Raw genomic sequence first — 15882 nt, forward strand, 5'->3', positions numbered from 1 at the left:
TTTGGCATCTTCTTTATATGTATGGTTATTTCTTTGTTAGTATTTCTCATTTCTAGATTGGCAATGAAAAATGGTCTCTAAACTATCACTTTGCTACACATTTGTATATCACTTTAATTTCAAAGAATTTGTATTCTAGAATCATTAGATTATTCATCTGCAAAGTAGCTCAGTGCAATTAAAAAACAAAAAAATGTAATTATTCCCTTTCTGGTTATTAGAAAACTGGACACTGATTTTTTTTTTGAGAATTATATAAGCCAGTGAGAACAGGTAAAAATACCACCCCCACCCCCCCAGCCCCACAATGTTCCAGGCTGCACAACCAGCTCTCTTTGCATATTATAGTTCCCACTTATTACTTATGTCTTCTACACAGTATATATGATCACCCCTTATTCCTACCTAAAGAGAAGTTACCTATTGATTTCAGTGGTTTCAGTAGGAAAGCAAGAGTGTCTAGTAGACAAATGGCATGTCTGCACCAGCAGATCTGCTGCTCAAGCCATGATGCACTGAGAGCACGTTAGACTCTGGTGTGCATTAGAGGTGCAAGGGAAGAGAAAGAAGATGAGTCCTCTTCTCCAGGCCAGTCCCTGGCCCTCATGCTAGAAGCCCAGAAACCCACTGCAAAGAAACCAGCAATTTTGGTAGGTGAGGAAATCATTCTAATTATGGCAACCTAGTAACTTGTTTGCTTGGTAGCATGAGGATTTCCTGCTTTTGAAAAGTATCAGAGGGGAGAACAAATCTTTATAATTCTCAAAAGAAGCTCTCCAGCAGTGACCGATTGTATTTCTTTCTTTACCCAAGCCTTTCTGGGTCATAACCGAGTTATATTCATGTCTCATCCCATGATTTTCTTAGGAACAAAAATTTGCATCTGAAGCCTAGGAAAATGTTTGGCCTACACAGTTGAATGTTTAAACAGGTGTGTGCTGCCCTGGTCTGGCTGAGGAAGGTAGTCCTTCGTCTTAGAACCTGCTATTAGGAGAGTGTTTCTCATGCCAGCATCCAGGGGCTCATCAGGAAAGGCTCAGGTGATACTTAAGTCTTATTACCTGCTTACTAACCCACTTCCCTCCTTTCCCTGTGTTCTCATGAAGAAATTGATTTAATAGTTTCAAGATATTATTAAATACATTCTACATTAATATTATATGTCCTCCTTGAATCCAAGTGGCAATACAATAGAATTTCATTTTATAAATAACACCTTTCAAGCTAACACCACAGGGCACAGTACAAAAGAATCAAAATAGAACACAAATGCTGTAATCAAATGCAGACCCCAGGAAGGCTGATTAAAAAGGCATGTTGCTAGTAAGAGCAACCGACAGGGTAAGTATAGTGGGTCATAGTAGAAAAGCCAGCTGAACAGAAGGGCAAGTGAAAATAAAATGGACTTGCCAGCCCGTTTTACAGGGATTCATGATGCTCTGTTTGCATCATCTCTTCTCATCTCGAGAACTGACTCAGAGGTATGTGAATGTGATGTGGACGGAGGGCCTCAATGCAGGGTTATCATGTCTTCCCTCAGTATTTACATGCAACACAAACAAAAGAAAACAACCTAAGCATACCCATGTGTGTACGACAGAGATGCTGACAGTGTGATCATGAGAGAGGATGGGGAGGGGATCCAGAAAGCCTTGCCTTGCTGGATGTTACTACTGGCTTTCAGACAGCATGACTTGAAATGGGATCTATTCCACTGCAGTGAGATGAGTACTGCTTGTGACCAGGCCTAGTGAAAGATGGACTTATGGGTGAAGCATAAGCCTCCCCAAAGCACACTTTCCTTAGCACTCTACCGATCCAGTTAGAGTTTGTGCTCAGACATTTGCAACAACCAAGCAATTCTCTAATGTCAGATTTTTAAACCTAACTTCTATTAACAAAAAAAATATTTCTTAAATGAAGAAAGCAAGCAAAGGAAGGGGGTGTGTTTGAATATATATTCCTACCTTTGTGTAAAGCTAGTTCCAACAGTAATCATCGCATGTCTTTAATAATGAACCCAGGTGGTCACTCCCTGGTGCTTTCTTAATATTATAGGTTTTACAATGTAGAAGAGTATTATAACAAAAACAAAGAATACACTGATTTGTAGTCAGGAGAGAAAGAAAATAAGAGAACCCGGGTGGGTTTTGCCTTTCTCCAACATTGGATTATTTGTCATGATTCCTAATAATCCACATCACTGAGATTCTGGTATGCAGAGGGGATGCTGATGTGGACTCACAGAGTTAGATCAGCACTGTAGTGTGTCTGTATGCCCGTTTCCTTAAGTAAATCATAAAAGTGTGGGCAGCCCTGGGAGAGAAGGGTAACTGTATAAATATTAGTACTGGGATTTTTAAACTGGTGATGTATAGGTTTCCATTTTGTCGCCTCTTATTTCCCTTCCTTCTGACAGTATTTATCCAACAACACAGAGGGAATCAGTTTATTAATGAACATAAACAAAAGTGCAATACATTAAAAAGAGTAGATTGTGGTGTCCACAGTGAATTATTTTATGAAATGTGTGAGCAAATAATACCTGTGTCTGTTACCAATCACCTTCAATGATTTTCTATTGCTGTGATAAAATGCTGTGACCAAAGGCAACTGAAGAAAAGGTTGATTTGTGCTTGAGATCCCATCGGAACTCCTATAGGGAACAGGGGTAACTAGAAGTGGGGCAAAGCTATAAACTCTCAACCCCACCCCAGTGATGGACTTCCTCCAGCAAGGCTGAACCTCTCAAAGGTTCTATATAACCTTTCCAAACAGTGCCACCAGCAAAGAACTAAATGTTCCAATACACAAGCCTATGGGAAACATTTCTTGTTTGAATCATAGTACTATATGACCTTTGAGTTTAAATATACCCTTCCTTACCTACTCTACAAAAAATGAGACTCTTTTAAGTATTTTCCTTTATTATTTCTCAGGCTTGTGGCTAAGATCAAGTTAAGTATTTTCCTTTACACACTGGCCTGAAGGTACTTTGTCAGTTCAGAGTCCAGTAGACATACTACAGAAGGAAGAGGCCTTCCTTCCTGGTTTTATCTACTCCATCGACTGACTAATGCACGTGTACAATTTCTCCAGGACCTGGCTTCTTTCTTTTGGATAGCTTCTCTAATATTTGTCAGTATGGAATACACTTCTATCTATTTGCTCCAGCTGAAGTACAGATAGCAACCCCACTCCTTGTTCCCCACCCACTCCTAGTCCACACCATACAGGCACACATACAGAAGGCTCCATCCAGTGGATATCTTTGCTGCCACCCAAGAATACAGAAACCAACTATTTCTGTTGAGAAAGCTGCCTGGCACTTTCCCGACATTCAGTAGACAATGCTTGTGCCTTGTCGAACAATGTCTATATCCAAATCCCAGAAGATTTTCCTTGTACCCTACAAGATCTGGATTGTTGTCTAAGAATAGAAACCTTGAGTACGTTCTCCTTGAACATGCTATGTCAGCTCTACAAGTACTGGCCATTCCTTATATTTGCTATTCTTTCATTTTTAAAGGTATCTTTATTTCTTACAAGCTATTCCCTCTTTATTTCAGTCACCTGTTAATGTTAATAGCTCTTTACTGTAATGTGGTTTTTCTTTTCTGATGGAGCTTGCTTCATACACACGGAAGTAACATCAAAATGATCTGTAATGCTTAAGGTTGGAGGAAGTTCATATGTCCTTACAGGTCAGACTAATATTGGGCCTGGATATTAGATGAACAAAATATTTTGAGAATTTTGTTAGGTAGAAAGGCAGCAAGCAGTGATGCTATAAGCACTGTCCATCCATACGGCTTTACTGATCCGCACATTAATGGATTTTACTTCAGTTCTCAATGAATTTGTTATTGAAAGATAAAAATCTGGATATGGATATAATTTGTTGACCTTGGAAGAGGTGTCAAAACCCAATAATTATATAATGTGAATGTATAAATTATTAATAATGATAGCCATCATTTATTGAGAATTCAGTAATCTTCAGCAGTTAAATTTATTGGATCCTCACAGCAATCCAGATGGATACTCCAACTCTATCTCTTGCAAATGGAAAGAAGGACTGGCCTCATGGGTGATACATCTAGAATATTTCAGACAAAAGAAAATTCAACCTAGAACTTTCAGTAACCCCCAGCTTTTCACAACCACTCTGTTTCCAAAATATTGAGCCAGTCATAAGTTACCTTGGAAAACAAATAGGGCATTTGCTGTAAATCAGAGATTTGCAGAAGAGCTACCACAGGAATCTGTAACCGTGTTTAGCACACCCTGAGATATTGCCTATACTGTCAACCTGTTACTTAACCAGATATGGATGAACTAAGTGAACGCTGGTGATGAAATTCCCAGAACCTAAGTGTTAACAGAGTATCTAAAAGGCAGCAGCCTTTATTCTGAGCTGAGTTGAAGGCAGATGAAATATTAACAGCAATTCTAGCAGCAGAAAATGAAATATGAGATCCTGTATCAGAAATTATTAGTAACCTGTTAAAAGAAATGCTGAAAAATGGCAGTTACCAAATTAAAACTGGGAAACAGAGCCCAAATGGGAAATTTCAAAAAGTTTGGAGGAAAATAAATGACAGATTGTCCTCTTGGCTCTTATTACTATGCCATCCTAAATCCTACTTGGCAGTGGATGGTGGAGGTGAAATAAGAACGGCATCACTGCCAGCGTTGGTCCTCAGATTTGTAGTCCTAAGTGTCTGTGATGGTGTCTGGGACTGACTGGAAACGTAGTTGGAAGTTGATAGCATTTGAGCTTTATCTAAATTGAAGAGCCTGGAGACTCTTATTATGAAAGGCTTCCTCTCATTTGTGAATTGGCCCCTTTGCTCCACTTTGGATGGCTGGCTTCCTCCATGCAGAGCTACACTAAATGTTCTACATGGGAAAGCTTTTCTCCTTAAATGCCTTCAAATTTAAAGCATCTATCTGAATATGTTCATGTTTATGACTCAAAATATCTAACATCAAAAAGAAAGAGGGGGTACAAATAGAAAATACCCAGCAGTAAATGAAGGAGATATTTTTCCTTCAGTAACTGAAAAAGAAAAAATATTTTATGCAGAGTTGTTGAGCATTTGATGCCAGAGGGGAGAAAAAGGGAAATGAGCTATAGAACCATAGAATCTTAGTGTTGGCAGAGACGGCGGAGTTCATGCAGTCCTGCCCTATCATTTTTCAATGAAGAGACTGAGACATGGGGAGTTAAGGGACTTGATTTGCCCAAGACACAGAGTTGTTTACTGACAGTCATGCCAAAAACATTTCCCAACTCCCCATCCAGAACTCTATATTTCAGCATGCTGCTACCATTCTCTGCTGGAAATTAACACCAATACAGCCCAAACACAGAGGAGTTCAGCATCTGTGGAGACCAGGAAACAGAAGGATTTCAAGGTGGAAATCAGGATGGGAAAAGAACAGAGAGAGAGAGAGAGAGAGAGAGAGAGAGAGAGAGAGAGAGAGAGAGAGAGAGAGAGAATGAGAATGAATGAGAATGATTGTCTGCTTCCTCACATAAGCTTTGCAAGCCATTTGATATGGGCTTACTCTGCCATACCTCTCCACCAAATAGAATGAAGAAAAAACAAACTTTTTGTAATAACTAAAGTTTGCCTGTGTTCGAATCTGATTTGCTTGGGGAATTCTGCATACATGCTATCTCAGGATGTAGATCAGTTTATAGGTGGCATGCTTACTGAACCCTGTTATTTTCTTAAGCCTGATACAGTTTCTCTAACTTTGAAATGCTTCCCTGAATTCTCAAGATAGTTTCAGGGCAAGGATGGTGCCTGACCATGGGACATATCTAAGATGAGAAATAACTTTAAGATGTAAGAATTATTTTCTCTTAATCTTCATACAGAATTGAAACATTGTAGAGCTTTCACTCAGTTTCAAGACATGGATGAAATAATTTCTGTTTTGTAGACATAAGAGTAGGTTTTAGTGATCCGGCACAGAAGACACAATGAAAAGAACTCCATAGGCTCCCCTGTGAAACAGCAGCAGGCGCCTTTCAGGCCAGTCCAACGACCTTTTTCAGAATAGAGCGACCAGAGATGAGAAGCTCGGCCACATGATGAAATATGCAGATGGAATGCTTTGCATGAAAACCGATTATATGTGAGAGGGCTCAGGAGAGGGTCGGGTGGAATTGGAAAGGAGCAGCCACGGAAACAGGAGAAGATATGCTTGACCAGGCCTAGTAAAATATTCCCTGCCACAACCACTGTTCCATGAAGACACTGAGCCAAGAGGCCTGAATAAACTAACCTGGGGTTCAGTGTTACCATTATTGTGGGAGGCATCATGGCGAGCACATCCGGACTTGTGTTACACAGTAATCACTGCTGGGTGTCAGCATTCATCAGCCAGATGGTCAGACCCACAATTAATCAATTAGGCTGGGATGATCAACTGGACTAAGTTTTCCCCTTTGGTAAAAAAGCCTCATCATGTGGTCAAGGCCAATAGCACTTTTATCCTGTTGCTTTTGGAGTAGCTTCTAAAAATTCCCTCTTTTATTGTTTTGTTTTGTTTTGTTGGTTTTAGACCTCTGGTTACTGGACACTGTCAGGCTCCAAGTTCCTTTGATAACATAGATTCCCCAATCAAGGTTTTTCACATAAGAGATCATCAGCATCCGCTGTGTTCACATTATAACACTGAACATCCCATACAAAAACAAGCTCTTCAAGCAGCATGCTAAGCAGGACACTCAACTGATCTGTTGTAGTATTTCTTCTGGATCTACTCAGTCTGGGACACCAATGGCAGAGCTTCTCTTTCTGGACACTCATAAAGATGATAAAATGATCTAAGAATGCTAGTGATAAAAGTAGTTTATGGTGCTTCAGCATCAGACAGACATGGCTAGGACAAAAATAGATAAACATCAACTCAGCCTTTGCAACTCCAGTTAGGATGATATGGTCACCCCCCCTTTCAAAGAGAAGGAAAGAGACTACAAAACTCATTGGACGTTCAGTACTGGGCATGATATGCTGTGGGATAGAAGCTACATAGCCGTCTTGCATATTTTCTTACCATACACAAACTTGTATATCTAAGGGATAAAAGCTAGGAATATGTTCTAGATCTTCGAGACTCCCTTTTGAACTTCCTTAAAATTCTTCACTAGTGTTTTTCTTCTCCGATGGCTCATTCTGCTTCCCATGCCACACAACTCTCAACCATCACCTTTCCCCTTTCCTGCTGGGAATTCCCAGGCTCCAGCTCAGTAGCCTTATCTAGGTGGTATCTTTCCATCTGTTTTAGGTAGTTTTTAATTATTTGATTTATAGCAGCTTGCCTCTCCATCAATGATTTATTTTTTTAACTTAAATTTTACCCCTCCTTTAATTTTGGCATACCTCTAGCTATATTATAGTGTACACTGCAGGAGCAATGCTTCAGAATACTGGGGGTCACTAGCAGAGTCTTGTATGCTATACGTGTTGTGTAGAATTACAGACAGTGGTCCCTGTATGTAGTGGTGAACTTGCTGCGTGTTTTCCCCCTCAGGTCTTTTCTACTGTCAGACTTGATGTAGGGAGAGCTTCTACTTTAATGTTTTTTGTGAAGCTTATATAAGGATACAATCAGCCCAAATATCCATCCTTGATGTATCAGTTTACTCTTACTTACAATTACATTATTTTATGGAGTATATTACTTCTCTGTGTAACTGCTATGTTTGCTTTTTTTTGTTTTGCTACTTAGCAATTGGAAAACATATCAGAATGCTAAAACAATATAGTATGGAACTACCTGTTTTTATTTGAACTTACAGCACATGGAATAAACACGTGCTCATGTAGTAGTAGTACTAACCAACATGCTTTAGCCTTCAGAGTCTCTTTTGTTCTTATGATGCTGCTGTTTTTTTCTGCAGTTTCGTATTCTTTACCCCAGAGCTAATGAGACTCTTTGATTGTGACCTGCAGTATCCTGCATATTACACAGTTGAGTCCTGCCATCTCGGCTGGCTTTCTGCTTCATTTTGCTTCTGACCTACCTCCCCCCCCACCCCCAACACACACACACCCCAATGCTATTCCAGGCCTGGCCTCTCATGACCAGAGACTGCTGACTCATCCTGGCCTGTGCCAAGCCGTGCAGTCGCTTAGTGATGTGGACAGGAGTCGAAGGACTAGAATGAGCTCACTGAACTCATTTCACTTGTTGCTTACGGTACAGTCCAGCATGAGCTGGAAGTGTAGGAACCTCAGCCTCCCGAGCAGAAAGAGTAAGTAGATTAAACACAACCCCATCGTCAAGTCCTCAACAAGCAGGGGACGGTGGTGGGTGGGGGCTTGCTTATCATGGCTCTTGGCCGTGGCTAGGGCATTCTGGGTCATCAGGAGTTTCCCTTTGTCCTCTTTTCTTCCTCTCCTCCACAGTTGCACCCTCCCCCCCCCCCCTTCCCTGAACTTCCCTTCTGAAAATGTCCGGATGGTAGAGCAATGATCTGGGCAGAAATGAAATTTTGTTAATAAGCAGCCTCCGCACGAAACCCTGGAACACAGACTCTGAAACTGCTTAGAGTAGCCTGTCTACTGGGAACTCACATGAACTTCCCAACAGAATTCAAGGACATGAGAAAAACTTCCCTACCTTCCTGAGTCTCTTTCTTTCTGTTTTAAGAGAGGTAGTTTCAGGAGACATGGCTGCATTCTGGTGTGGTGCAGAGTTTTCCGTCGGGAGACAATAATGTACATTCCTCTGGCAGGATGGGATAGGTTTGTGTGTGTGTGTGTGTGTGTGTGTGTGTGTGTGTGTGTGTGTGTGTGTTTCTCTTGCTGTTGTTTATTTATAAGACATTTCCTCTCAGTTAGTGGAAGTTAAATCGTAAGAGGCTCCAGTGATTTTCCTTCCACCTCCCCTCCCTAATTTCTGTGCTTCAGCACTCTGGAACACTGTGAACTCAACAGACTAATCAGAGCAGGGAGCTTAGCAGCCAGGCCTGGACACTCTCAAGAGACTGTGTGACTCTCAGCCGTCACTCCCTGGATCAGGAACCACAGTCCTGGTGAGTGGTGAGCTTCCAGAATTTGATGTATCAAGGGTTCTATTCTTGGTGTCTCTGAAGCAGGCAGGAAATAAAGGGTATTTTAAAAGAAAAAAAAATTTAAAAAAGCCTGCCAAACAATCAGAGTGGTGAGGATTTTTAGTGTGTCGAGCTGAGCGCACTCTGGACAAGGGCAGAGCCTTGAGGCTCTGCTTCGAAGCAGCCTGCAGGCATAGGTTTTGCGCTGCTGCCACAGAGGGCTGTCAGCCTTGACATGCCTAGCAAACATGATTGTGGGAGGAGGAAGGTAGGTGAGTGACTGGGGCAGGGAGGAAGAGCTCAGGGTGGTGGGAGGGGGAAGTGAAAGTGGGAATAATTATTCATCTGAAGTTTCTTTCCCTCTGCTAACTTTTGATGCATTTCTGTTCTGAGCAGTGTGCCATGCGCACAGCTAGCTGAGCCAGATAGAAAATCTGTAGTAGATGAGCCACAAAAATGTTGCCGGGACTCTTCCTTTAGAGAGCACTTCCTTAAGGCTACTCTGAAACCTCAGGAGCCTCTTCCCATCTGACTTCAGGAAAACCTTATGTGTCACACCCTATTCTTTATTCTTCTGTACTCATGGTACTGAGCAGAAGAATGCAGGGAGACTCCTTATATGGCTCCAGGGAAATTCATCATCTTGACAAAGGAAACTGATGATTGTCTCTCTACAATATTAAACCCAAATATAGTGTTGTCCTCAATATAAGAAGAGACTGATTGAGTGGGCTCCGGAAAGTTGTCAAAGGAATGGAATGGGGTGGGGGTGGGGTTGCAGCCTGATCTGTCATAGCCAGTAGGGACCTTCCCTGTTGTTCTTGGTATGCACACCCTCCCTGGAAGTGAAATGTCAGGTGGGTGGGCTTGTCTTTTGCTGTCAAGCCCTTGTTTTGTTGCTGCTCTAGACATGTTCTATCTTACTGTGCCTTCTTGGCTTTCTAAATTCAAGTATCTGGCATGTTCTAAGATATTAAAGGGAAAAAAGAGAAAACAGCAACAACAAAAACATGGTGGGCATAAAATTATTTGTCTATGTGGCATCCTCTGAAGTGAATTGCTCTTTGGGGAGGGGAAAGAGTCTTGGATGTTCCCAATATGGTTCTCATAGGCTAAAACTTCCCAGAACCACAACCCAGCCTAAGGGGCACTTACTTGATGTCCTTAAATATTTGGGAAGAGATGCTATTTTATTGTTTTAGCTGTATTTGCTATTAACACATTGTCAGTAGATTTCTTCTAGGGTTGAAATGCTTTAATAATAGCTGATTTTACAGATGTGTGTCCTGTGTGTTTGTTATGTGTATTTACCTTTGTTCAAACTGGTACAGTGATTCAGTATATAACATTGACACTTAGCTCTGGAATTTTGTTTGCTATGTTGGGTGATTTGGATTCTTAATCACAGAACTCATGCATGCGCATATGTCCCAAGTGCCCTCAGACACTGTGTACTGCTACAGTCACACTAGGGTTTGTCAGTGACCTCTAGAGCAAACGCTTCCTAGCATAACTCCTAGAGTTTCCAAGGTTCATCAGATCTGTTAGCTTTCGGTGTGAAAGAAAGCTGCTTCAATACGTAAGGGATAGAAGGGAAAGCCTGGTGTGGTATAGACTACATTTCTGCTAGCCCATGTTAGTAATTACTGAACTACTAATATGGATAATATTACTGGGTATTTTTTATTTAATTTGTTATCTTCTAAAAAGCTTAACAATAAAGTTGTGTTCTGAACTTTCAAAGGTGGCTTAAGAAATGTATGGAGCTCAGTGGCCATCCAGAACTCCATGGGAGTCTGTGCTCTCTGCTAACACACCCAACCACACAGACTGAAAGAGACTCAGTCTATAAAGGCAACATTGAAGACAGCTGGGTCTAGTAACACTTGGAAACAGTTTATTCTCCAGAACTATGACTGTACATAAAGATCTGTAAGCAACTTTAAGCAGAGAGTATAAACACATTTACCTAACATTATGTCCTAAGAAATTATGTTTTACAAATCTAATCTGCAAGAGAAATTTTTCTTTTAGTTGCTAAGATATAGAGTTCTATATGGTCATAAAAAAAGTTGTGGTGAACTGATGTACATAAGAAGTTTAAACTTTGATTAATGTGTGTGTGTGTGTGATCAGAGAGAAAACGATGTCTTTTTGTAAGTTGATATAGTTGCATTCATATTAACTCGTATTTTCCATACTTATATAATAAGCCTTTGTAGCATACTATAACTAATTCTGTTTTCAGTGTTCATCTAAAAGTTTAAATTTCATTAAACTTTTGTGTTTTAAAATATGTTTTTTCTTGCAGACAAATTTTAGATGAGATTATTTGCTATATATTATATCCATTTAATTAGGTGGTTACAATTATAGACAAAAGAACTTGTTCAATAGTTGTGATTGCCCCCATTAAGAAACTGTCTACTGCTTCTTATTCTTCTAGCCTTGACAATATCAAGCGAAGACGTTGTTCTGTTTATGCAGAAATTTTAGGGATATTTTCTGTGATTCCCTGGGAAAGAGACATGTTTTATATGTTATAAGATGGTTTTGGACATATATGTTGAGTATGCTAACGTATAAATGAATGTATTTATGTAAAACTATGTTCTTATATATTTAAAATATGATTTTACCTAGACTTTCTAGATATTGAATTCCACAAAGTATTTTTAAACTGACCATAAGAAAAGTTAAGGTGATATTTTATCACATTGAGAATGCAGTTTATAAAGATATTTATGCACACTATCTATAAATAAGATGATATAACTGGTAAGTTTAGTAATTATCCTTGGTTAAACATACACATCAGATTGTAATCCTAAATTCTATTATGCCCAGCTTCAAAATATTAATTGTTCTGTGTAAGAAATAGCTTAAAATTAAGTAGACAGAAGTTAAATAGCTAATAGTTAAAATTGAGAAATATATTTAATGAATTCATTTTGTAAGAATTAATACTTATATAAATGACTCAGTTTATTCTTTCTCACTCCTCACCTATTCACTTGTATATTAAGTACCTTAATTCTGTACCTACATGTTAGTGTCAGAATATAATACCCCAGATATCCTTTCAAGATAACCAGTCGTTAGTCAAGTTTCACTTTGTCTAATGATGGTCTGACACTGACAACAGTTTTACAGGCGGCACCACCACTTATCAACTGCTGCCTTGAATTAAAAACCTTTGAATGGATAGAAGGTATTTTTTATTTTATGCTTGTGTTTTCCTTCCCCTTCCAAACAATGTCATATTGCCTCAGTCTTAGTGGGGGAGCTGGAGGATCAATGGATAGGGAATGAATGATTATCTATTTTCACTGGCAGTGAGTATCTCTTGGTTACCACAATGGAGAAACATGTCCAGGAAACACATCAATAGATTTTTCTGTGACTGTTTCTCTTTATTAGATCTTCCAAGAGCTGAAACTGACCCAGCCATTTACTGAGATAGTTTGTCTAATCCCACAAAGGTTAGGTCATTTCTGATGGATGTAGAGGTTTTGAATTTATAGGAGTTTTCTTGAACTTGTGTAGGTAACCAGATGCCTAACTTAGTTCATGTAGTCTGAACATACCACACTACGTGGTATTCCATGTTAACCAGAGCTTCTCTAGATTGTGGATATTTGCAAATAGTCCATCAGTGGTTCTTCCTTTTCTCAAAATCTACATTTAAGGAAGCAGGCTTGTGGTAGGTGTGGAGGCACAGGAATATTAGCTGTGAATGCTATGAACTAGACAAGAGAGAGGTGAGGCAGACCGGCAGCACAATAAAGACCAGGAGCAAGAGGACAGGCAGCCAAATCATTTGCACAGTCTTAACAAGCACTAATTAAATGCCCTGTTTGAGGTAAATAATAGCTGAAAATAGCCAAGTTCAATTGTGCTGATCGATGAGGAGAGAAATTGGTAGATTCACATGGTGCTCCTTCAGTTATTAAGGCGCAGCCCACTGAGGCATCTTCAGAGAAGGGGCATCAATTGAGCCAGCCTCTAGTGTGTCATTTGCTGTGTCCCCATTCCATTACCCCATATAATGCCCTGATATAATAAGCCAGATAATAAGTGCATATATTCATATGAATATGAATATAGTAAGAAATAGCTAAATGTATAAAGTGGATTTTGAACTTAACTGCTAGTGGTCAGTCAGCATGACAATCCCTAATCTGTACTCAATCCTGTTTTCTGAAAATGATTTTCCAGAACTTTTAATGTGTCTGTGTGCGTGGCATATAAATAGGATGTTCATTTTCATGTGTTTAAATTTTTTCTCTCTGCACTCTCTAGTAAACTGAATTCCTAGATGTAAGCAGCCAGGGAAGAAAGAAAAGTCATTCACAAAATGGATAATTAACCCTCAAACAATGGAACGTTAACCCTGCAGACATGCTGAAAACTACAATGTTTTGTTAGTGAATGTGTTCTTCTTTGGGAGTTAACACGTAGAGGACATTTCCAGTAGCACAAACTTGGCACCAAATAACCTGTTCATCCTCAAGCTACAAATACCACATTCACCTTCCAGTTCCTTCTGGCAGGATTTGTAGTATGATGTCCTCTTGGGTGGTGTATACAAATCACTCTAAGGGGCAAAATTGTATGAGTGCCTAATCCACTTTTGAAAATGAAAGAAAAGGATCTTTTTATGAAAAGCAGCAAATATGGAAGGATATAAATTGTAATAAAAGATATTAGCACCTTCACCTCCTGCTAATTGCCTCCCTAGTCAAGAGGAACAAAATACTGTAATAAATGTTACAGCTACATCATGATCAGAGTACAGAAATTGTCTCTACATTTCAATAGCAAATCGAAAAAAAAAAAAAAGAACAAATCAGGTAGACTTAATTTAGGCTTCTAAATTAAGGGACTCAACTACTTCATTTTCTAAGAAAGATAATGGTACCCATTTGACTGACTTGCCAGTGTTTTTTGAAGATCAGAGTATAAAGTCTGTTTCTCCATTATAATCATTAAACGTTTTTTAACATTCATTCTTTTTTTTCATTCACAAAATATTTTTGAATCTGTACTCTATCAGTTTTTATTATAGGAGCTAAAGATTGGTTGGTAAACAAATATTCATTGAGGAGCTCAAACTAGCAGATACTCTTCTAGGCTAGAATTCAGAGTAAGTAAACACAGAGAAGTCTCTATTTTCATATTATAGACTGTCTAGGAGAGACACATAAGGAAATTCATATGGAAAGTGCATGACCTGTATGTGTTAACTGCTGTAGAAAAAGTCAAACAGTAATGAGAAAGATGGAGCTTACATTGTTATATTAAATTGCATTGGGGACAACATTTGAGTCAAGGCTTCAGTGAAAGGAAGAGAGCAAATTTTGTCAACATCTGGGCAAATATATTTTCAGTATAACTATCTAGTGCAAAGGACCTGAACAAGGATACTGTGGTTGAGCATAGAAGGTTAAAGAGACATGTGGTCAGTAGGGGAAAAGAAGAGTGGGAAAGGCTGTGGGAAGTTTGCTATGCTAAGATGCAGATGCTGAGTTATAGTGAGATTGGAGCAAGAAGCTCTGGTGTACTGTTAGAGTAACAGGTACCTGTAGATAACAGTAAGTTACTATACATTTCTAAAAGCTAGAAAATTTAAGTTTTCTCATCATAAAAAATGATAAGTATTTTTAAAAAAAGTGTACCTTGATTTGTTATACTATATGTATATAATTATTGAGACATCATGTACCCCATTAGTATATACAGTTATATATCTTTATTTAGATGCTGAAAATAAATTTAAAAATAAAAACATTTAAGTACATGTAAATATAATTCTATAGAGCATACAAAAGTGAATATACCAGGTAAGCTGGAGTGATAACAAAGATGGCTCTATAGCAGGAGCAGATGGGAGAGAGGAAAACAGTAAGGACAGAATAATGGAAGCAATGTAATATGGAACCATAGACTGAAGATGGTGGGTCTGCTATCAATGGTAAAGGGATTAAATAAGGAGAGAACGGAGAATGAACTTGGGATAGTGTCACATACTGATGATCTGGAAGAAGGGTGTTCAAAGAAATCTAGGCTCTCCAAACTTTGTACAGCTCAGAATATCCTGGACTAAAACATTAAGGAAACCGAAGGTAATCTATGCTAGCTATGAAGGATTTTCCCAGAGGGCCAAAGAAGGGAAAAGAATTTAGTGATTGGAGCAATTAGGGCAAAGTTTCTTAAGTAGGGGACAGGTGACAGAGATGAGGAAGAGTATCACTCAGGATTAGTTGTGCAGTACAGAGAACAGTGTCCTATGTATAAGGGAGGAACAGTCATGGCGGCCTTGGTTGCCATCCAAAGATGCTTTAACTGCTTGCAGCATTTTGGGAGCCATTGAAAGGTTTCGAGTAAAGGTTAATAATCACATTGTGTTACAGAGGATCACCCTGGCAGCAGAAAGTGAAGGATAGATTGTAGGAGTGGGAGACGAGAGGCAGGGAAATGAGTTAGGGGGCACCTTAAATTGTTCAAACAGGAAACGATGAAATCCTGAACTAGGACACTAACTGTGGGAATAGGCTGAGAGGAGGAGGTGTGTTCAGAGATAACTGACAGAATGGACACAATTTAATAACCTCTGGGCCTGGCATGAAAGAAGGAGGAATTCTGGATTGCTCCCAGGTTCCTGCCTTACACAACTAGACAAGAAAAGCTATGAGGAATAAGTTTGTAGGTTGGGAAGATGATAAACTTGTTTTTGAATATGTTTAATTGTTGGGGGAGCATTCAGACTGGTGTCGGTGGACAGTTTAGTTTAGTCAGGAATACTG

General features: G+C 39.4%; 1 protein-coding gene across 36 annotated transcripts in view; it reads left to right on the forward strand.

Moving 5' to 3' along the window:
* Zbtb20 (zinc finger and BTB domain containing 20) overlaps positions 1-15882 on the forward strand; it is a 716739-nt gene that overhangs the window by 451784 nt on the left and 249073 nt on the right. For 2 of the 36 annotated variants that reach the window (XM_076942946.1, XM_076942944.1), the window contains exon 1: positions 8155-8275. The exons of 28 other annotated variants lie outside the window; for them this stretch is intronic. The gene's annotated coding sequence lies outside the window, so the exon portion shown is untranslated. Of the gene's footprint in view, positions 1-8152; positions 8276-8933; positions 9059-15882 lie in introns of those variants that run through there. 6 more of the 36 variants (XM_076942950.1, XM_076942943.1, XM_034514932.2 and 3 more) reach the window with 5 other exon arrangements.

This window comes from Arvicanthis niloticus, chromosome 12, assembly GCF_011762505.2.
Source record: "Arvicanthis niloticus isolate mArvNil1 chromosome 12, mArvNil1.pat.X, whole genome shotgun sequence".
Classification (NCBI taxonomy): Eukaryota; Metazoa; Chordata; class Mammalia; order Rodentia; family Muridae; genus Arvicanthis; species Arvicanthis niloticus.